The sequence below is a fragment of the Aquila chrysaetos genome, chromosome 5 (genome assembly GCF_900496995.4).
Source record: "Aquila chrysaetos chrysaetos chromosome 5, bAquChr1.4, whole genome shotgun sequence".
In the NCBI taxonomy this organism is placed as follows: Eukaryota; Metazoa; Chordata; class Aves; order Accipitriformes; family Accipitridae; genus Aquila; species Aquila chrysaetos.
Window position 1 is genome coordinate 10,782,360 of NC_044008.1, and position 22,258 is coordinate 10,804,617.

Genomic DNA, 22,258 nt, shown 5'->3' on the forward strand with positions numbered 1-22,258 from the left:
TTACAAACATAGACACCTTAACTCATTTTTTATATGTTGATTTTAAGGCTATTTGTTGTTTTGTTTATGTTTTAAAGCAGTATACAAACTCTGATTTTATACAGACACATTTTTCACACTATTTTCCATATTTGAAAAAGTGAAGCCTGCACAATATCCACACTGAGTATCTTCCTTTGTACTCAGTGCTTTCTTTTCAAACACTCCCACAAAGCAAAATTACCTAAGTTCCTGTAAAATTATATTCCAGTTTATTATAATTCAGAAACTATACAGTGTAACAGAAGGTTTTCAAGTCCATGGTAAATTTGTACATGAAAGCTGGCATTTCCAAAGAAAGGAATCTGAGCAGTGTTAGAAAGAAAGTGAAAGAACATTAACGAAAGAAATTTTTTTTTTTTTTCCTGTTGATGAACATTTTGTGCACAAAAAGAGCTTTCACATCCAAAGGGAAACAGAGTTTGGGAAGCAGAGCCTAGGAGCTGCTCTCCACCTTTGCTTATCAACAACACCTTACCTAGGTGTTGTTCCATTGACTACAGGGGCTACTTGAGATTTGCAAAATAATACAAAGAGAATGACACATTGAAGAGTCTCAGCTTGCCTTCAGAAAATGTCTAGAGCATGCTCTTCTGGAATTACATAAAATAGGGATTAATATTATGGTTTTATTGGGGACACTTGCAAGAATCCTACAACATGAGAAATAGGTTTTTACAATTTATCTTCAGTAGTGGAAACAATGTGAAAGCATATTGCTTTCCGTCAGAAAACAGAAAAGCACCAATATGAGTGAGATAAAGCCAGTCTTCCTAACACCTTTTGTCATTCTCTGGGCAAAACCCAGAAACAAATATGTCATTGTACACTGTGCTTTTTTCTTTTTTCCCGGCCTCTTGAAATTGGCTTGTTGAATGTAACTGGTTGTATGCAGGTATAGATTTATCAAGGAGGAAAGGTAAAGAGGCCATAGCCTCCCCATAAATGTCTCATCATTTTGGGTGTGCCTTTTCACATGGTAAAGGAAAGACCGCACTAAAATCAGAGATGCTTCCAAGTATAATATGACAAATCAGTCCCCTCTTTATTGGCAGCATCTACTGCCCTCAGGTTACTTGTTCTGAGTCAAATTCCAAAATTAAATATTGCTGTTTTGCTGTTGAACAAAGCTGAGTAATTTGTTTCAAGTAAAATTTTCTGCTACTGGCTAACGATTCTAAATTGAAGACAGCTTGAAAAACAGATATAATAGGAACTGATGCAAATCCTGGGAGAAAGGACGTACACACACAGAGAAAAACCACAAACACGTTCTTTCTTCCTTGCCCCTCTCTGGGATCAACTGATTATATGGATGTATATTTAAAGCATTGACCAAAAGAAATAATTATTCTGATTTCTCCTATAACTTTGAGCAGAAAAATCTTTCTTAGGGATACTATGTCTGTTATGATTATAAATTAAATAAAAAGAGGTCAGATGGTTTTGGATGCATTTTATGAGTTTATCTACATGATTATTTTACCTGGATAATCCCAATTACACAATATCAGATTTTTTCATAATAGAGGTCAATATCAGCAAATTTCTCATAACAGATTTCTTCAAAAGATTACAAGTTTTGATGAAATTTTAAATTTTAAATTAAAAAAAAATAAAAACTTAGGAAGGGACACATAAAGTTGACATCTTTCTTCCTTAGTTTCTTAATGAACCATTTGTATGAATAACCTGATCCTTATAATGTAGTTCCCCCTGACAAAATGAGGGTTCCAATACATTCTCAACTGCCTGAAATGCTTTGAGAATACTGGTTGAGAAGCCTTGTGTAAATACCTTTTCTGATGGTACCAAGTTACCTATGAAGGTTAGTAGAGGAACTTCAAAGTTTCTGTATCATTTTGTCAAGACAATGGAGTTAGTACCCAAAGACAATGCTTCTATCTGGAAAATTTAGATAATGCACACTGCATCCATGCTGTCCTTCCATCTGTCTTTCTTAACTATTATCTTTGCAATCTCAAATGAATATTTGAAATGACATTCAACTCATCGCAATAACATACTGCTGAGACATGCATCATTTAAGTGTTATTGGCCCCCACCCAAAACTGGATTAGGAGGAGAGGCTGCTGATGGTCAGTCCCTCTGCTATCACCCTGGAAATTTTCATAGAGATACTGTATACCTTGTGTTCTCCTCTTCCTAGAAGCACGCATCTATTTATCCACCTGTAGACAAATGTAAGTCACAAATCTTCATCCACCTCCATTTCACTTGAGACAGATGACTATTTTACCTTTAGCATCAATTCAGTATGACTCTGAAATCCTCAGCAGACAATCAATCTTGTGTTGTCTCACAAAAACTGTAGTCAGTTTACATGTATAGATCAAAATCCATAATTGTCCAGTCTACCTTTCATCAGATATAACAATTTTGTAGGCAGGCAAAAATATTAAAAGCTAACTTAGTCACAAGATATGAGTAAAAGTATAGGGAAAAAAATTCTCCAAACAAAATTACACTGAAAACCAAAAAAACCATCTTGGGGATCACAGAAAACACCCCACTAAGCAAGCTGAGCATGGCCCTGCTAAGGAATGCAGCAGTGACTGAGACCTACAGTCTAAAAGCAAGTGCTTCCCTGCTTTACATTACTCTGAAAATAATGTCTCTGACATCATTATGTTCATGCAAGCTGCATATACCTTATTGTTATGATTCAGAGCAGCAATATAACTTTGAAATAAATTATTCAATTTTACCTTGCTTGACATTGTGTTGATTTGCTGCTTTTTGTTTGTTTGGGTTTTTTTGATACATCCAAATCTAGTTCCTTTTGAGGGAAACTAAACTGGAAACACTGTTCCAGGTGAGCGCTAAATGTGCTCCCGTCCCTAAATATGTCCTAGCCAATGATGGGTCCTTTGGGCAGAAGTGGACCATGTGCAGAAAAGGAACAGTTGTATCACAGACTGGAGTAATTCCAGTTTCAAGTAAAAGCTCTCAACCTTATACACTATAGATGTAGGTGCCTCAGAACCAATTGCTTTGATCTACTGATTTGTTCCTATTGCACCAGATTAGTGCTATGTAGACACAGTAACATAATTATGCAAACACCTAAGTATAAGCTTATATAATTTGAGAACTCCGTTTCCTATTGATCTTTAAAATGGCTATATATAAAAAAAAATAAAAAATGAAAATATACACACCTCTTTTTCATACTGTCGTCCTGTGATCAGTTAGGTGAGAATACCCCTTTGTGCCTGAGTCACACGAAATAAAGGACATAAATGTGTCAGCTGCCATATTCTACAAGAAATAAAACAAAAAAGAGGTGAACAGTGATGAATATTTCATCTCTTTCTACCACACTGCACTGAGGCAAAGTCTCCAATAAAGAGTCTTCCAGGTCCTTTTGAGGAGGAAATAAATAAAGACACAGAAGAAAGTCCCACAACATTTCCATTTAATGTCTTCCCTATAATTTTTTCTTGTCCTATATGAACTGAATTGATCTATAAGGTGGTGCTGTCTAGTGGTTTTTATTTATTCATGTCAAAACATATATTTAAAGCTCTTAGTGAAAGAGATATTGTTATGTTGCAATCAGAATTCTGTGATTTTTTTTCCACTCACTGTATGAACTAAGTAACTTAACTTCTCAATATATGTGTACATTCATTCATAAAATTATATTAAACTCATCCTTTCATAAAGTTTTTGGTATTCAAATTATGCTTACGACAGGAGAGACAGCCTCCAGTGAGTTAATGGGAGTTTTGCCATTGGGAGCCAGAATTCCCCATAGCGCCCTCTGAGTTCTGCAATAAATTGTGAAATAAATTATGCAAATGAATATATTTCATTGCATTTTATAGGAAAACTCACTCCACTACAATATAAAGTATAGAATGTGTATACATGGTCATGACATACATAGGTGATAGACATAGTCAAATAGATGTAGTGGGCTAGATTAATATTGTGTAACAGTTTAGATCAGGACATCTCCATGAAAGTCACTGAAATTTCATCAGCCTAAGACTGGCGTGAGAGAAGAGGGATCACACAATGAGAAACTTCCAAGTACTGTGAAAAACACCGGAGCAGTATTGGAGAGTGCAGAAAAATTAGGATCAAAGCATTTAGCTGACTGAGCAGCTAAAGTGCTGCAAATGATCCCTGAAGGTGGGAAGTCTGTCCTCTGAGCAACCCTGAGCTCAGACTTTGCAGCTTTTACTTTGTTATTTAGTGTAGCAACACTTTTGTCCTACTCTGCCTATGATCTTTAACTCCCCAGGTTTTCAATGGACTGATTCACTGTACTGTATTTACTTTACACTGTACTGTACTTTATTTCAGAAAGTTGCTTATACAAATATAAGGAATCCTTTACAGTACAGTCTTGTTGGAATTCAGACCACCTGTCTTGTCCTCAGAGAAATACCCAAACCATGTAATTTTTTTTGCCTCCCTAATTGGTTTCTGTACTGATGGCAGTGTTGCTTGGTTTTTGTTTTGGTTTTGTTGGGGGTTTTTTTAAATTGTAGTTAGATTGTGAAATGGAAGGTAAGATTTATGAACAATTTGTAGTGGAAAATTTGTATAATACTACATGTCAGGAGCAAAATTGGAGTCAGCACTTTGAAGTCAATTTAGGTAGCTATAACTTCATAACCTTAAATTTGACTCCAAGAATTTAGTGTTGATTAGTTCAACAAGCTAATACTTTGTGCTGAGTCAAGGTAGGTTTAATATACATAGATTCCTAGGATTAGGTCAACTTCAACAATATATGTATGTAAATTTGTACAAATGCACATGTATGCATAAACATGTGTGCATGTTTATATACTTATATGAGCACATATATAAATGATTGAATCACACACATATATACACATACATAAGTATACTTATACATATTATGACCTAATAATAGTTCTACATACATGTTCAGAAAAAAACCCTGGGTTCTGAATGAAATGCTCCATCTGTGTCTACAGGATTCTCCATTATTCAAAATATCACTTTTGTTTCTTGAGCTTTTATAACCTGGAAAATAAACGTCACTGTTTGTGACTGCAATGGATAGCAAAAAAGATGAGACGTGTGTTTCATACTGGGTCTCACACAGAAAGGCAGTGAATCCTATTAATCTCATTCAATTTTACAATTGACTTTCATGTGTTCTACTAATTTAATGGTCTTTTTTATTTAAATACATTTACAATAATTTAATGATTAGTGATTTCATTGTCAGTTTCTATTGAATCTTAAATAGAGGATAAGGAGAATTCTGGTCTGATGCTTTAGATTTTGCAAACAGGACCTGCTTAAGTAGTCTAGGAATTTCTCTGAATAGTAAAGGTTTTATATCAGTCTCATACTCATTCTATTTCTATGTTAATTTTCTAATTAAATACCTAGAGTTTTGTCTACTATATAAAAAAAATCTAATCAAATATCCTTCTACAGCTGGGACCTCTGAAACAGATAATGCAATGAGAAATTTTACCATGGGACTTAGGGGAGGATCTGCCACTTAAGTAAAACTTTTGCAGTCAGTGGAAAGAAATAATCATTCTGAAGGTACAATTCATCTGACCTATTTTAGAGTTCTATTTGCAAATAAGACAAGCCACATTCTAGAAGAGCAATTGCTCTCCTTTTGTGATAAAAGGAGCCTTGACATCTAGCTCAGATATAGACATCAGTGTTCAGGCAGATGAATCCTAGCAGCAGGGTCTATCTCCAACAGACATTGGGTGACAGTCACTGTAAAATGTTATTCTATATGCATCAAGAAGTAACTTTTAAGCACATTTAACTTTATTTGACAAAAATGCTAATTTGATTTGGTCTGCGGTTCTAAAACGGCTGCTGTGCTCAACAGCAAGTGTAATTACCATTTGGAGTGTTAAGTTCCGTAATTATCTTGAACTAACAAGAAGCACAAGATGGTGTCAATTTGGTTTTTTGTTCTTTTTTTTTTTTTTTTTTTTGTAGAAAAGGCTCTAATTGGGATGTGAAAAATGGAATAGGGGAGAAATTTGGGGTTAACAGTTTACTCAGTTACAACATAACCATCTTGAAATCACAAACATATAACAAGATAACAGCGAAGAGGTTTATTTCATTAAAGATGAAAACTGAAGCAGGTCACAAATCTAAAAGAAGGACCAATTTTGTGCATCTTCAGATTACAGATACTAATTCTGTTTTCATTGCATTTATATAACTTAATGCTTTCAGTTCTCCAAATTCAATGCTGCTAACCAGCCTGATTTTTTTTTTTTTTTTTTTTTTTTCACAAGGCAATAGGAATTCTGCCAGGATTAGTGATCAGATTGGCAATAAGATAAGTTTCCCTTTTGGTTCTACTTGAGGAAAACCCCACACTAATCCTCTCTTTTCTCCACCTTTCAAATCTCCCTGGGAAGAGTGAAAAAAAACCTAACACTGTAGAGATGGTATAGACAGCCTGCAGAATTCTTCTATAGATTCAGTGATTGCCACAAATCTCATTAGAAAGAAGAGAACTAGGAACACTCATGATTCACTATACCTGGAGTTACTGATTGCCTCTTAATTGGTTTTGTCTCTCAGGGGAGTTGGTGCCTTGTATATGCTGAAAGAATTTCACTCTCAAAACAGATTAACAGATATTAGTCTCCCTTGTTGACCTGAGGCAAGCCTGGCAAGAAGCTCTGAGTTGCCTAAAGAGACGATACATGCTTTTCTCTCAATTCTGTAACTCTGTGGAGACAGCAGCTCTATCCCTGTTTACCTCACTGTAGTGCACCGCAAAAAGAACACAGAGAGGCATAATCTCAGTTATAGTCTTGGGGGAAAAAAAGCAACAGGAAACACAAGTAAATCAAATTAAAACACAACACTTATAATTAGTAAATTCCTCTCTTTTACACAAGATCCCTAATATTTGTCATAACTGGGTAATGGGGTATATAACAAGATAGTAATATCTGTCTCAGATTTAAACTACTGTCTCATATAATTTTAAAATTAGGCCTTAGGACAGGCATGGAAATATCTTCAACAGTCCAGACAAGTTCACTGTCTCATACTTCAGTGATTTCTTCTGGGTTCAAAACTCATCACTATTTAGACATTTAGTTAACTGTTTGTTAATGGAAGGAAGACAAGAATCCCGGCAGGGTTGCCTTTACCAGCTGGGAAGGTGGAAGATAAAGAACTCTGGGAGCCATTAGAGGAACAAAGATGAAACTGGGAAGAAGAAGGGACAAAGCTGATGTGGGAACTAGTCAGAGCGTATAAAATAATCTTCATAATCTATCTACACCATGGGCCTCTTTGGCAACACAAACCTTAAAAGCTTTGGGATTGAACAGCCCACAAGGAAATCGGGTGTATGTCTGTCAAAACAAGGGTGAGGAAAAGCCCAAATTTTATTGTTTAGACTTTCCTAGGGAATCGTAACAAGGAATCAAAGTATCCTTGAACTTTGAGCAACTCCCAGTGGACTGTTACACATGGGCTTACAGCCTGTGCCACAATCACACCTCTTGTACGTAGCTGACAAAAATGATCTGGGCTGTAATTTCAGCATACAGTTGGGCCAAAGAGACAGAAGCAAACCTGCTCACTTCTGAGAACTGCCTAGCTGTCTTTATATAAACTCTTCATATTCAGCTTAGTCCAGCTCACTTCATGAACACACTTTCCCAGTTTTAGAAGCCTTTGAGAATCACAACCAACCTTCCATTTATATAAAGAGCAAACCCAACCATACATGGCCAATCAGAAAGATGTATGCGTCTGATCTCTCCAGCTCCCTGCAGCAAATCTAAGCAATGAAGAACCGGGCTTTCATTCATGTTACAGCACTACTGATTTCTATCTCCTGCAGCAAAACTCTCAAATAAACAACTGCACTTGCTTTCATGCAAGAGTGCTAACTTGTTGATAGTACCACAGCTATATTTAAAGCTCTTTTCCTGAGGCAGCTTTTCTTTGTTGTTGACAGTAAAATGGATGGTCTGTGGAAAGAGAATTTTTGTGCCACTATTTGTTTTCAAACAGTTGGGGAATAATGCAGGGACCACAAAACAGATTCAATATTCTTTAGACTTCTACAAAATGAATAAAACTAAAACCATACAATTAATGCCCAAAGCAATTTTAAAAATACTGAAAGTGCTGGCATTGGAGACACTGTCCTTTTCCCACAAAGCAATAGAGTTTTACATACCCTCATCCCAAAACATCCATGGTGTCCACTCAGTTCTGCTCAACATAACTTGTTTAAAGCACTCTTCAAATCAGATTTTCTTTGAGAAAGTCACTGGTACAATGACACTGACAACTTTTCTTTAAACAATATTAATTTGGAAAATGGCTTTGTGATCATTGTTGCTGCATAGCAGGTGGCAAAAGTAACTGCGTAGGGAGCAGGTCATAGGAAGGGATTATTCCCTTCCACTGGGTGCACATCCAGAGCAATGTGTCTGGTTTGGGGCCTCTGGAGATACTGAGGACACTCCAGCAGAGTGCCAGTAAGATGGTTAAGGGCCAGTGCAAGTGTCATTGAGGAGAGGCTGAGGGTTTCTTTAAACCTCAGGAAATTAACTACTTTATGGGTAGCTAACTACCTTATGGCTCCATAGAGAAGATGGAGCCAAACTCTTCTCAGAGCTCTGCCGCAGCAAAAGGAAATGGACAACATTCACAAGCTGAAGTAAGGGCAATTCCAACTGAATATAAGGAAAGCTAAAAAAAAATCACCATGAGTGTAGTTAAACACCGGGTAGGGTTGCCCAGAGAGGCTGTGGAACCTCTCTTGGAAATTTTCAAAACTCAACAAACAAGTTCTGCCCAGCCTGATCTTATTTGGTAGTTAATCCTACTGTGAATGTGGGGTCGGACTGGAGATCTCCAGCAGCCCTTTCCTCTCTGAATTATCTTATCAGTCTACAATAGCTTCATAAGGCACACTTTGTCATAAACCAGCATTGTTGTTGAAAAATGCCTTTCTTTCCTTCCCTCAACCTCATTTCGTCCTTCAGGGTGGCATAAAGCGTGTGGTGAATCAAGTTGGGTGACTAACCCAAAATCAATACATCGGGGGTGGGGGGGGTGAGGTGGCAGTTAGTAGGATCATTTCTCCAACTAGTTCACTAGGCAGCTGTACAAACATCTATGGCTAAAGGAGATAACGTCAGGGAAACCGTGTGGGAAGAAATAAGCAGGAGTGTGAAGAGAGCTCTTTCAGTGCCAGTGCCCATTTATGCCATTTTAAGATGAGTAAGAATCAGTGATTAGTTACAGGTAAAGATGTTCTTTGCAGCTAGACCGGTGCCAAGGGCGGTATTATTTTCTTCAAGGGGACATCTCACCAGCAAGAGTTTAAAGCAGCAGTCTGCTGCAACTGTTTATTAAACACCCCATAGTATTTTTCATAACCACTGAGTTGGCCAAATTCCTCCCAGGTAATTATGTTCTACTGCTTGAAGTTCTTGCTGCAACTGCATACAGATAATGTATTCTTTTCTTTCCCTAGCCCACATATGCCAGCAAGACCTGGCATATCTCATCACAGGCTTTGTAAATAAGGGGTTATTTCAAAAAATGTTCTTTGCTAAATAACAGAAAATAAACAAACCAGATTTCCTTCACCTTTTCTTTGTCTGAGCAGTAGGATGATGGTTTCACAGGCAAAGCATTGAGGAAGACTCGGCAACAGTGTTTGTAGTTCCCAATGGCACCAGTTTTGTCTTTGACAGTAGAGTTAATGCTGCCATTACCAGTGCCTGTTTTCAAAGCATAACAGACAGCTTTCAAAATCAGAAAGTACTCTGCTCAGCAGGGTAGCAGACTTGCCTTATGTCTCTTGAAGCATTCTCGATAAAAAAGTTCTCCTTTGCTGCAGCTTATGTGTCACATGGAGAAAGGAAGGAAATTCAGCATGGAGGTTGAAAGCTCGTTATTATGTTGTCTCTTTGTGCTTCTCTGAGATAGGTTAGAAAAGTAATGAAGATTACCAATACATGTTTAGTTGCAATTACTGTCTGTAGCTGTAGTTGCCTGACCCTTCTGATTAGAAGACCTCCTTATAATTACTTATAATTTTGTGCAAATACTGAATGTAAACATACAATACAGACCACTCAAAAACATAGGTGCACAAAGAATACTGTATCCTATCCCACATGACTCAGAATTAAAACAGAAAACGGGATTACATGATGACTTTTGCTGCTGGGTTGGGTGACATTAGACGCCTTTTTATGCTCTTTAAGCCTCAGTTCCTTCTAAACTGAAAATAATTATATTAACCTTTTTAAATTTTGTCTTTTGATGACTACTACTGGTATTACTATTACTAAGGGAAGCAAAGCAAAATTTTACAAGAAATAGTTTGTGCAAGCAGTTGAGAATATGTTATATCACAAGGGACCTGAGACAGAATTTTTTATTATTTATTGGAAATCATGGCTATTAACTGACAGCATGATGGGCACTTCAGGCTTAATTCTGTTTAATGTAGAGGGCTGTATCTGTTGTTCAGCTGAACTGTATTGTATTAATATTATTTCAAAATTTGAAGTTGAGTGCCTTGCACAGGATAATTAGATGTCTTGCAAGCCAACTCAGGATTAAGTTTGCAGTCTCCCACATCGGTATAATGTCTTTGGTTCCAAGTCATGGATTTAAGTGGCTGCATTCTTTCCTGTAGCCAAACTATATCGAGAAGCAGGAATGAAAATGATAAAATAAGTTAAGAGCAGTGTTGACCTGAGTTACATTGTATACATATCCTCAAATTTCAGATCTGAAGATAGTAAAACATATATATGCGACTGGTAAATAAAGCTTCTTCCTCTTTGGAAGAGCTAACAGTACAGAGACCTTGTGGATTTGTGCACTGAGAGGAACATGAATAAAACAGCACTCTCAGACTTGCAGTTCAGCAGTGGATCCCCAGAGTTTTACTTGTGAAACCCCATGCGAGGGGACGCTTCTGGTACATGTGGTCATAAGGGGGTAAAATTGTGCTGAAATAACTTCAAAGGTAGAACATGCTCTTCAGGTTCTTCAGCCATGCAGCCCTGTCTTTCACAATGATAATCACTTTACAGAAATAATTAGCATTACCACTACAGTCAAGAAGACCATTAAAATGGGCAGAGTAGTAGTCTTTGAGTATGAATATGTGGTGTTTTCCAAATCAGATGGGCAGCTTGATACTGCTCTCAGAGAAGCAAACAAAAGTCAATTTTACACGATGAATCCAGATATTGTACTTTGAATTTGACAAAGATGAATTCAGATCCAATCATATTCATTACTACTGAAAAAGTTGGCTCATAGACTTTCAGGAAAACTTTATTTCCTTCCAGAGGCAGACCATAATCTGAAATGATCTTTTGTGACTTTGTTACTGTTACTGAGCTAATCTATATCTATACCTCAATATTTGCATATTTAAATAATGTTTCTACTTTTATTTTTATGCTTATGTTCTCAGTGATTAATTACTTTTGACGGGAACTCAGTGAACAGCTGTTCAAGTCACTAAATAATATCGAACACTAATGAGAACTACTGACTAGTCTTCAGATCCTATGAATTTTTCTCTGTCTTCAATCATTTAATATTCAGCATACACATTAAGCAGTTGAACTTATTTCTAAGATTTTCTACAGCTGTTACTATTTTTTTGTGACCTGGAGTTGAGACTTGTATTCTGTAAGAAATTATACCTACACAGACTTTTTTTCCTCATGGATACAGAAACAATTTTTTGTGCATCAGGTTGCAAACTGATGCTAGTTCTTCCACATGGTAACGAAACAGGAGTTTCATGTGATACTTTACTGTTCTTCACAAGGTTTTTTGCAGTGATGCTGAGCATGTTAGCTGGCATGGTAACCATGGCGTGGCACTAACTCAGCAAATCATTCTTCATGAACACTACCCTATGGGACAGTGCAGTTTCATATTTTTGAGTCAATTCCCAGCAAATATTCAGTAGACATATGTCTCTTTAGGGTTTATAAAAAGGAAGTGCTGTAGAGTTTTTAAATATTCTTTACATCATTCAAGACTGGTTTTTGTTCTGGGCAAGGCATCTTTCTTCATTTCATGTAGACCTGAATTGTATATCAAATTTTTATTCAGTCTTCTCATTTACAGTATAGGATGCTTCCTGAATAAGTTCCAAATCCAGGATAATGTATATTCTGCTCTCTTAAAATTTGTCTTAATTTTTAGTTGAAAAAAAACTTTTTACTTTCTGTTCTAAATTGATTGGAACTGTAAAGAGAGCCTCTGTAATTCCTGCAGGTGGTGGAATCATATTCATGGATGGTGATCACAAATACAATGTTTGCTATACTTTATTACAAATTTATAATGAGTATAGATCAGTAATAATATTTTTCCTGGTCCCAGGTATTTTACATTTCAAAAACCACCAGACAAGTCTTAAAACGTTATGCAAAGAATCTATGTTGCACTTTCAATTTGTGAGGTCTTGCAAAACCCTACTTTCAATTCCCATATACACAGCTTTAATTTTAAAAAATAAATTATGAGCAAAACTTCAACAGTAGTCTTCAAAAAAGCAGTGCTAAATCTCAGAGATTCTTGATGAAATCATGAGTGTTGGCCTCAGTGCACTAAGTCTGTGAGGCATTAACTCTCAAAGCAGTCTCACGGTACTGTGGCAGGAGACAGAAAAAAAAGCCTCATCTCTTTTTAAAGACAGTTGCCAGAGAGTGAATCTACAGGAGATGTCAGAGCATTAGCTTGCTGTGAGATACTCCTTTGTACTCATTATTGAAAAGGTTCAGTTAATTATACAAGTCCTACTGCATACGTACTGCCCAGGAGCAGAAAAAGATTTTTAATAAGTTACAAAAAGGTTGGGGTTTTTTATATCAACAAATAGATGGTATTTGCTTCAGTGACTTCAGAAAATTTAGGGGGAGCTTCTAAGTCAGCCAGCCAGACATATTTAAATACAAATATATGTGTGTTTTCTGATTCACCTTTTCTAGGGCACATGTTTTTTCATCTGAAAAGTTTCCCAGTTGCAGGTGGAATTGCTGTCAAATCTAGGTGAAGGCCAATCGATCATAGCTTCAGGACGCCTTACTTGGGACAGACTCTCAGCTCCCAGAACAGGGGATTGAGCACCTCTGTTCTGTGTGGCATCAGGAGGAGGTCTCAGCATCTGAGATGTGAGATTCCTAGGAATCAGTCTCTGACTTTTTTTCTCACTCGTAAAGGTCCTGAATAAATGTTCTACGTCATCATATTGGAAAATTTTCAGTCTTGCACTATAAATTCCCCCCTGCCCCACATCTCTGCTACCAACCTATCACATTCTCCCATTACTGAACATTAGGTCCTTCTGTTTTTCTAAAATCCATAATTCCCAGCTCTTCTTTCATTCTAAGAGGACTTCCACCATCTCCCCCATTCCCCATGAAAGTTCAGAAATTCAGAAACATTTTTGGCATTTTAACCCCCCTAGAAGATTAAGACCTATTCTTTAGAGTCTTTTACTCCAGTTGGAACATGGACTAATCATTTTGAGCTTCGACATTGGTTTTTAAGTGGTCTATAATTCCATTTACTTAACAGGTTTCTTCCCAGTTGAAGAACGCTGTAAATAGGAATACATTTTCCTTTTCTCTTTTTCTTCCCATCATTTCTGTCTTCATCACAAAGCTCTATGAGTGCATTTACATAAGTGCTGTACTGTCCCTGTACTTTTTCTTCTGTTCTAGGTTTTTATATGAAATTTTTTATTCAAATATATCTCTGTGGACTTTAACCACACACATCAGTTCAACAGTGCAATGAAATACCAACTTTAGGATATGTCTATTATAGCAGTTTGAGGGAATCAGCATTGCATGAAATGAAGAATAATGACACTACTGAGTGCTGAATGAAAGGGAAAATGTAACATATGTATTTCAATGAAAAACAGGTATTTTAGACTATAAAGATTTCCGATGGAAGGTTACAAAATTAAAAAAAAAAAAAATGCATTTAACAGAAGACTCTGGGCAGGAGCTGAAAGGTAAATTGATATTTCTCCAAACTGGTTACAACTTTAGGATCCATCTCCACATTACTGTAAGCAATGCTTCCAGGCATCAATCCTCCAGGGACTGTAAAACTCTGAATTCTGCCTAATACTGTGGAATACTCTGCATAACATTTCTGTCCATCCCTCTTGAGCAAAATTTGGATTAACACATTTTTCCAGTTTTGACTGAGCTGATTCCATGTTTATCCTGATTAATGGAAAGGATCACCCCTCATTGCTCTGTTGGACAGATTATGCAGGTAGTTGAATCCCAGTAGTAATTACAAGTATTCATTTTTGTGCTAAAATTTCCTAGGTTCTCTACAGCCAGCCACAAAACACTTGGATGGTCCTGGAAGACAGATTTGGCTTTCTTTCATATATTAGACACAATGAGCTTTGCTAGAATTATCACAGCTTTTACTATCACACTGAATAGGCAATTTCTCATACTCTTATACTTAGTAGTCTTATTAGCAACAGTTATTTCAGTAATCATTCTTATTTAATGATAGAGAAATAGCATCTCAACAGTGGGCTGCTACCACTGTACCAGGTAATGTAAGTATGCGAAAGAAAATCTATTAATATAATAGCATTACCTGTCTTCCACATGAACAGTCAGTGCAGAAGCATCTGCTCTGGTACCCAAGCTGTGCAGCACACACGACTGTGCTCACCAGTGTATAGTTCCAGGGAGGTATGAGCAAGACTTTAAGCATATTTCACGGAAGACACTCAGATCTGCAGTATAAATCTGAGGGGGAATCTGGAAATCATGATGTGAGGGATGAATAGGCAGGTTGTTACCAAAAATTTTCATCTTCACTTACCATGATAGAGTGCCTACTAGGTTTACAGCACAAAAGAGTGCTAACATATTGCATTAGCTTGAGTGTGTGTATGGATGGATATATTTGTGTATACAAATGCCATCTTCCACCTCCTTCTCAAAGAAAGCTTTATAGAGTTACATATGCCACCATGTGTTAAGTAATTTTTTATGGGCTATAAATGACTTGGCCAAGCTGTGAAATGAAACAGCTTGTTCCACTGCACTAACAGTGCAGGCTCAGTGCTTATTGTCTGTGCAGTAAATGTGCAATGAGCCACTCTCCAAACTAACTGGAATGAAAACACAACATATGTGGTTCTTACACCAATTCCTATTCACTGTCTATACTTCCCTGTGATAGGAGGGCTTTATGACAAAGGAGAAGTATGAAAATATTCTATTATTTGCACTGCTAAGTGAGAAAATGTCGGTATATTTTTTTCAGTTTTGTTACCACTTTTAAAATCTTTAGCATGCCTAGTAAAACTAAGCCTGTATTAGATTGTAGGTAATGTCTGCTCCTGAAGTCAGCACTTTATCCTTGAGCTGTTTTTCTATTTATTTTTCTAATGATCTAAAATTTTTAAAGACCTACATCTAATTTTATCCATCTGCCTTAGAGGCTTAATTTTTTTCTTTTGTCAAACCAGTTGTCCAAAACACTAAAAGGAATGAAAAATCATCACCTGAGCAGCTATCTGCCAAAGCCAATGGGGATGTTCCTAGGTGTTCCTGTAACACAACATGTTCTTTGGTTTACATTTAAATGTAATATGACTGATTTTTCTTATGTCTGACCTACAAATTTGGCAGAAATTATATAAATAAACTTTGTTTTCATGTCACTCTGCTCTCCAGGTGGTCAGCAGGTTTCCTAACAGAACTATTACTTTTCAGAAATGCAGTCTTCAAGTACTTTAGTTTCATTGCTTTCATTTTTAGCTGTTGTTCTTAGGAAATACGTTGTTCTTACAATATTTTCGAAGCACTCTGTGTATTTGTATTTAGGTTGGGGGATGTTTGCTTACATCCCAAGTAGAGAATATTCTGTTCAAAGATTATTTTCTCTTTGGAATCACAAAAGTAAATAATATTAAAAACCTACTTGGCAATCCAGTTTTTCCCCTTCTGATACTGTGCTACTTTAATATTTCTGAATTATATTTACAATTATTTGATCCTCTTTATTATATCATTGGGCAAATTTTCTATTATCTCTTGCTACCATCCATGGGAGTCATTTCACTCATCTTAAAGTGCTTGTATTATTCCCATTATTCTTTCATCATATTGCAATATAAGCCAAATGGACTTTAATCCATTTCCTGGGGTTTCTAGTGGTTCAAGCCAGAATGTCTAATTCAATGACATCAAACGGACAAAAAGAATAAATAAAACTGTTGTGATATTCACATCTTCTCATATATATTCAGAGTGAGAAGGTGTAAACTTTTTCGTTATTTTGGCACAGAAAGTGAAGGTTGGCTCAGAAGGGATTTTATCATTTCAGACTATATTGTCAAACTCTCAAAAACTTGCATATCAAAACTAAAAAAAGATTAAAAATGTATTTGCCATGGGAGAGGGAAAGTAGCTTAAAATCTGTCTTCATTTAAATGAAAACCTAAGCAAAATCTAACAAAATCCTCCCTGGTTTTGTATAGGTAAAACCCATTTTGTGTTCTCATACTGACATGGAAAAAGAGCTTGCAGACTCACTTGTCCTACTTTAACAGAATACTTATGCTATATTACAGAAAGATTATTGTAGTATTGTGCAAAATACTTTACGGAACTGTGGTTGTGTCAAATACAGACTTTTAATGGCAGTTTGCAAATTTCTTCTCCCTTTAGCAATAATTTCACCTTGGTAAAACTGCAATAGAATAGGCTTAAAATAATCAAGGTTCAGGTTGCTCTGTATGTATGACATTAAATAGTTTTCTTCTTTTCCCTGTATGAACTTTTGTCCATCCAAAAGCCAGGGCAAAGTGTGCCTTTCATCATCAAAATTTCAGCTGTGCTGTGGCAAGGCATCTTTTATGCAGCTGAATCTGCAGCGTCTGATATGTCTCCTTATGTAAGATGCTAAAATTGTGAAAAGGAGACTGTGAATGTATATTTAGACTCAGGCAATGATTTATGGTGAGGATGAAAGGGAGCAAAGGTGGCTGAAGAGAGTTTTGCCTTCTGAGACATGAGGCTGCATAGTTCCCCCTTTCAGATCCAAGCTGCACCTATCTTTGAAGTTCAATTAAAATAGCAAGCATAATTTCAAACATCAATTTAGCTTTCTTTCATTGAAGTTATGGAAAATGATAGAGCTGTAGATTTGCGTTTTGATACTTCTAGCCTAATTTCACTGTTTAAAAATCAGGCTTCTAAATCAAAGCCATCCCTTTGCCCCTCAACTGTCACTGAAAAAAAGGCAGGCACCTCCACAAGGCATTTATCCATCCTAAAATATAAGTTTAAGGAGGTGCTACCCCTATTGACTGCAGAGTCTGGGGAGTTTGAGTTAGCCACCTAAACTTCCTTCTGATTAACCCTGTCATTAGTTTATTATTCTAAACCAAATTTGGGGTATTCTGGTATTTGAATGAATTGCGGAGAGGATGTTGAAAGAATAATCAGCTTAGAACTAAGGTTTTCCCTCCACAGAAGTATAAATAAGTATAAATAAATACAAATAAGAGATATCTAGTAGGATGTATTATGAATTAGCTCTGTAACTCTCTTGACTTCCCTCACCCCATTTTTATTCTCCCTCTACCTACCACCTGTCAAATACTTACAGGTATTCTGTGTTTGTTTTCACCATTAAAAGCAATCTTTGTAGTCATAATCACCTAAATCAGTTGAATGTGATATTTACAGTTCTCATGACTTTCCCCTCATTTATTCCAAATGCCTCTATGGTACAGGGACCAGTCTCACTAAAATATTGAAAAAATCTTTCTGGAGAAATCTCTGTTCCCCTATAATGTCCTTTAGATCACTGACACAGGCAGCTTCTGACACTAGTGAAACTTTCTCCTCTAATTCATCTCCTCTAAACTTATTGCCTCATTAACCTCTTCCTACTGCCTCATTAACTTTTTCCTACAACATTTTAGCATGCCACCTAACAGAAATAAAGAACCTTGAAACTGCATTGGTACAAGTCTATGACTTTTATTTTTCATATTTGAGCATGTATGAAGTATCAGTGTTATTTTCCCACAAATCACTTTACTTCAGGCCAAGAGTTTTCACACGTCATCAGTCCACATTTCTTCTAAAAGAAATGAATCAAATCTCTGAAAGAGGCACACACACACATTGAGTTTATATTTTTTCTGGGAAATATTTCACACCTCAAATCTCAACAGGCAAAAGGCTTTCTCTGTTCTCAAAATGTATTTTGCACAACAGTTTTGTTTCATCTGAAAAAAAAGGCTGAACAGTATTTTCCTTCAAATATTTTTTGTTTTATCCTACTAAGAATTCTGGGCATACAGGCTAAATTTCTGCACTAGTATATTCAAAATTTTGTGGGCAGTGAGCCTGCTAGCTCTAAGAATCATAACATAAAACTGTCAGCTTGTTCGTATGCCTGAGCCTTAAAGCCAGCCACTCTCACTGCCCACAACATTGTAAATTGTGTTTGCTGTGAGCAAAGTTCCTTAATTCTGCTCCTCTCCCTCATTACAAGATTGTATGCACATCACATCAGAGGAGACAGGGAGATATTAATGAAAGACCTTAATCTTTGCTCATCTCATAATATGCAGTCTGCTCACAGCAGTTTACATCTTCATGGTAAGGAGAGGGAAGGAAAAAGAGAGAGCAGCTCCCTTGGGTCATGCCTGCTCCCACCGCAGAGCATCCCTGTATCCCAGAAGGAACCCATTTGTCAGGAGCTGAACCCATAGCATTTATCATTTCAGAGGAGCATGACTGCCTGCACACAGTATCCCTACCTACGTCAGGTAAGGGAGGGAATACATTGTAATAACACCTGCTCAGGTGCCCTTCAAGTATAACACCTAGCCTGCATACAGGCAGATGAGAGAAGACTTTGAACACGTACCAAGGACCCTCAGCAGCTGCAACTGCTTTTCAGAGCAGGGGAAAAAGAGGCAGCCTTATTCTGAGCTTTAGTTTGTCCCATGAGCAGCTGATAGCACCATGCGGGGCAGACTGGGTAGCCAATTGCCAGAGAAGCAACAAATTTCAGAACCTGCGTGTATTCAGCCTCATCTGTGGAGCTGGGGCGCATGTTTATTGAGACAGTCCTCTGCCGGTAAACCCAACAACATCTATTTAAAGCACTGTGAGACAGGAGGAGGTAGTAGTTAAGACTGTATTAGATGTCTGATTTTTCTTGCGGAAGGGAACACAAAGGTAAAACCAGCCTACAGAGAAATTTGTGGCAGTTTTCAGGGAGAAAGAAATATGTGGGAGAAAGGTGAAAGACAAAAAGAAGGTAATGAAAAAAACTCAAAAGGACAGAAAAGGCTGGAGCCTGTAAACATTGGGAGGCATTGTTTATAAAGCTCATCCATCAATATTTTGCAAGAGCTTTGCCAGTAGCTCATGTCCCAGCAAGAAGATGAAAGGCATTATGAATACAAACAGCTGGTACTGCAAGTAACTGATGTGATGTTAAAAATTTAAAAAACAAAACAAAATGAAACAAAAAAAAACAGGGAAGAATTTGCTTAAAAAAAGATTGGAAGGTTTTGGCTGGTATTTTGTATCTTTGGTATATTTAATTTTACAATAGTGTTGAATACCCTTTTGCTTTACCTTCAGGTGGAGTTGTTTAACTCCAATAGTGAAATGTAAATAACAGCTGGCTAGTATTTGCAGTAATACTGAATTATTTACTGCAATAAGATGACGTTATCTTGTTTTCCTGAAGCAACACTATCTGCTGGAGGATGGACTTCTGGTTCTTAAAATAGTGTTAAAGGAATCCAGCAGAAACATATTTCTTGCTACAGCAGCACCCTGTTAGGCAGAAAATTATGTCTGTACGAGCTTCATGGATTATGGTGGAGGGAAATGGCATAGGTCCTCATCAGCCTTTCTAAGCCTTTGTGTTTTCTCATGGTATTAGGGACTGCACACCAGAGTCCTGTTTATGCTAACATGATCAAAGTCTCTGTCTTTACAGTATACCCAATCTCAGTTACTAAATCCAAACAGCTCTTAGAGAAGTAGATGTTATTATCTCCACCTCTGCGATTAGGCACAGAGATGAAGTCTAAGATCACAGAAAGCTACTAACGGATGGAGATCTGGGGACAAAACCCATGGGGTTTGCTTCCTTTTAATCATGTCCCGTATTTTAAAGCTTTTTTGAATCAATTCCTCAAGAACCCACCTTGGATTCCTTAGATTTTATGACATGCTACTACATATTCTAACCTTCTAAATATTGCAAACATACCCTAATATAGCTGAATCCAAGATTTTGTTTATTTAAGCAATACAGCTACATAAGGAGCATTTGAGTTATTCAGTTCTGGAAGACATGGTGTCTCATTACACAGCGTTAGAGATAACTATAGCTGCACCAAGTCCAGGTCATTAGATACCTATGGGACAAACGGTGCTAAGATGTGTCAAAGAAATGCCTGTATTCCATCAATGAACACTGTACAGAGCTCTTAGTGGTTCATTAATTTAATCTCTCAGGGTATCAAAACAGAGAAAGACCTAAGGAAATGAAATTAGTTCTAACAAAAGAAGTCTTTATTTCTGATCATATGCTTATGATGACACTGTGCTAATCATTATTCATCTCTTCATCTTAGACTGAAAGATTATGGAAATTCTGAGGCTTATTACTTACTCTTTCAGAATTATAAATGTAACATTCAGAAGGAACGATACTTCATGTTATACTCAGAAATTATTTTAATACAAGTTGGGAGACAGATTTCACTCACTTCAGTTTGCTCATGGGGAACACTCACACAAAATATGACAAGCAGCAAATACCAGAAGCCACTAATGAAAAAATCTGTGGAGATTTCTTATTCCTAAACATTCCTCAAGAGAACATTTACAGAGTTGCATCATGTAGTCTCATAACTGGCATTTGCACTGTCACATAATTTCTCTTCTTTGTTGAGTCACTGATCTGGATTCTTTGATTCCCATACTGAATGATTTTAGTTTTCTTCTGGGAATTCTTTTAGCACAGACTGATTTGCTTCTTCTGAGCCAAAACCTAGGTTCTGGAAACAGTCTGCCCATCTCCCCACAGCGTGGAGGACATGATTGTTTCCCTGTGCTCTGTACTGACCGTCAGCACTAACACAGCTGGCCCTGCACTGGCAAATACTCCCATGTTCTCCCTTGTCATCCCCCAGGGCAGCATCATGCTCTCTATATACCACCATCATGCTACAGTAAGACAAGTCTAATTTTCTCAGGCTCTTTGCACTAAAACACAAAAAAAAAAAAAAAAAAAAAAAAAAAAAAGTGTGCTCCTGCCACAGGGCAACAAGATGTGGGTCAGAAGACATAATGCTAACAGCAAAGCAGTGTGGATGTGTCTCGTCTTCTTTACAGGGGGCTTGTCTGCAGCAATAGAGCAAGATGTTGTTCTGCACCAACATTTGGAAACCTGGGATTGCTCTCTGGGATGGGTGCTTTCAGAAAAGAGGAAGTAACATGAGTATTCAGAATCAGAAAGTGTAGAAATAAACCTTGAAATAATGTGCATTCTTCTCAAAATGCAGCCATCTCTGTGAACACACACAAAAGGAAAAAAAGGAGGAGAAATCCTGCTAAAACAAAGCATGGCTCTATGATCCTTCCTTTTCTACATACACAATGGATAAGGCATGCTAGTCCTATAGATTGTAGTCACAAAGTGTATGAAAGTAAAGCTGGGGGGTTTTGTTCTTGTTTTTTGTTTGGTTGGGGTTTTTTGTTTGTTTTGTCCTGCTTATTTTTCCCATCATCTGAGTTCTTTGATTGAGTAGTAAGAGGATGATCTGGGCTGTAAGGAATTTTAAAAAAAACCAACAACAAAACCCACCATCACAACCCCAAATTAACATTGCCACGGTCAATAGGCCAGGCTCACTGGAAGCTGCTCAGAAGGACGTTTCTGTGATTTTTAAATCCTTGACCATAAAGTGTATGACTCTTAAAGTTCCAGAAGAGCATTTCCTACCTATTTTGGAAATAATAATTCTGATATAAACTTCATTTGGAAAGAAAAATGCTGGGAAATTATTGTCAATATATTCCCCCCCCCCCCCCCCCCCATTTTATTTCTAATTCTACTGCTCTAATACCCCCAGTCACGCTTCTGGAACAGG

At 37.0% G+C, this 22,258-nt stretch overlaps 1 protein-coding gene and 1 long non-coding RNA gene across 10 annotated transcripts in view; one reads left to right on the forward strand and one right to left on the reverse strand.

Moving 5' to 3' along the window:
• The window catches only part of LOC115341102, a 41,108-nt gene extending 26,280 nt beyond the window's left edge, over window positions 1-14,828 (reverse strand). For both annotated transcript variants that reach the window (XR_003923282.1, XR_003923283.1), the window contains exons 1-2: window positions 14,701-14,828; window positions 3,222-3,321 (exon numbers count right to left, since the gene is read on the reverse strand). This is a non-coding gene — a long non-coding RNA (uncharacterized LOC115341102). The remainder of the gene's footprint in view (window positions 1-3,221; window positions 3,322-14,700) is intronic.
• Window positions 1-22,258, forward strand: part of PCLO (piccolo presynaptic cytomatrix protein) — a 396,208-nt gene that overhangs the window by 359,502 nt on the left and 14,448 nt on the right. The gene's annotated exons all lie outside the window — the stretch shown is intronic.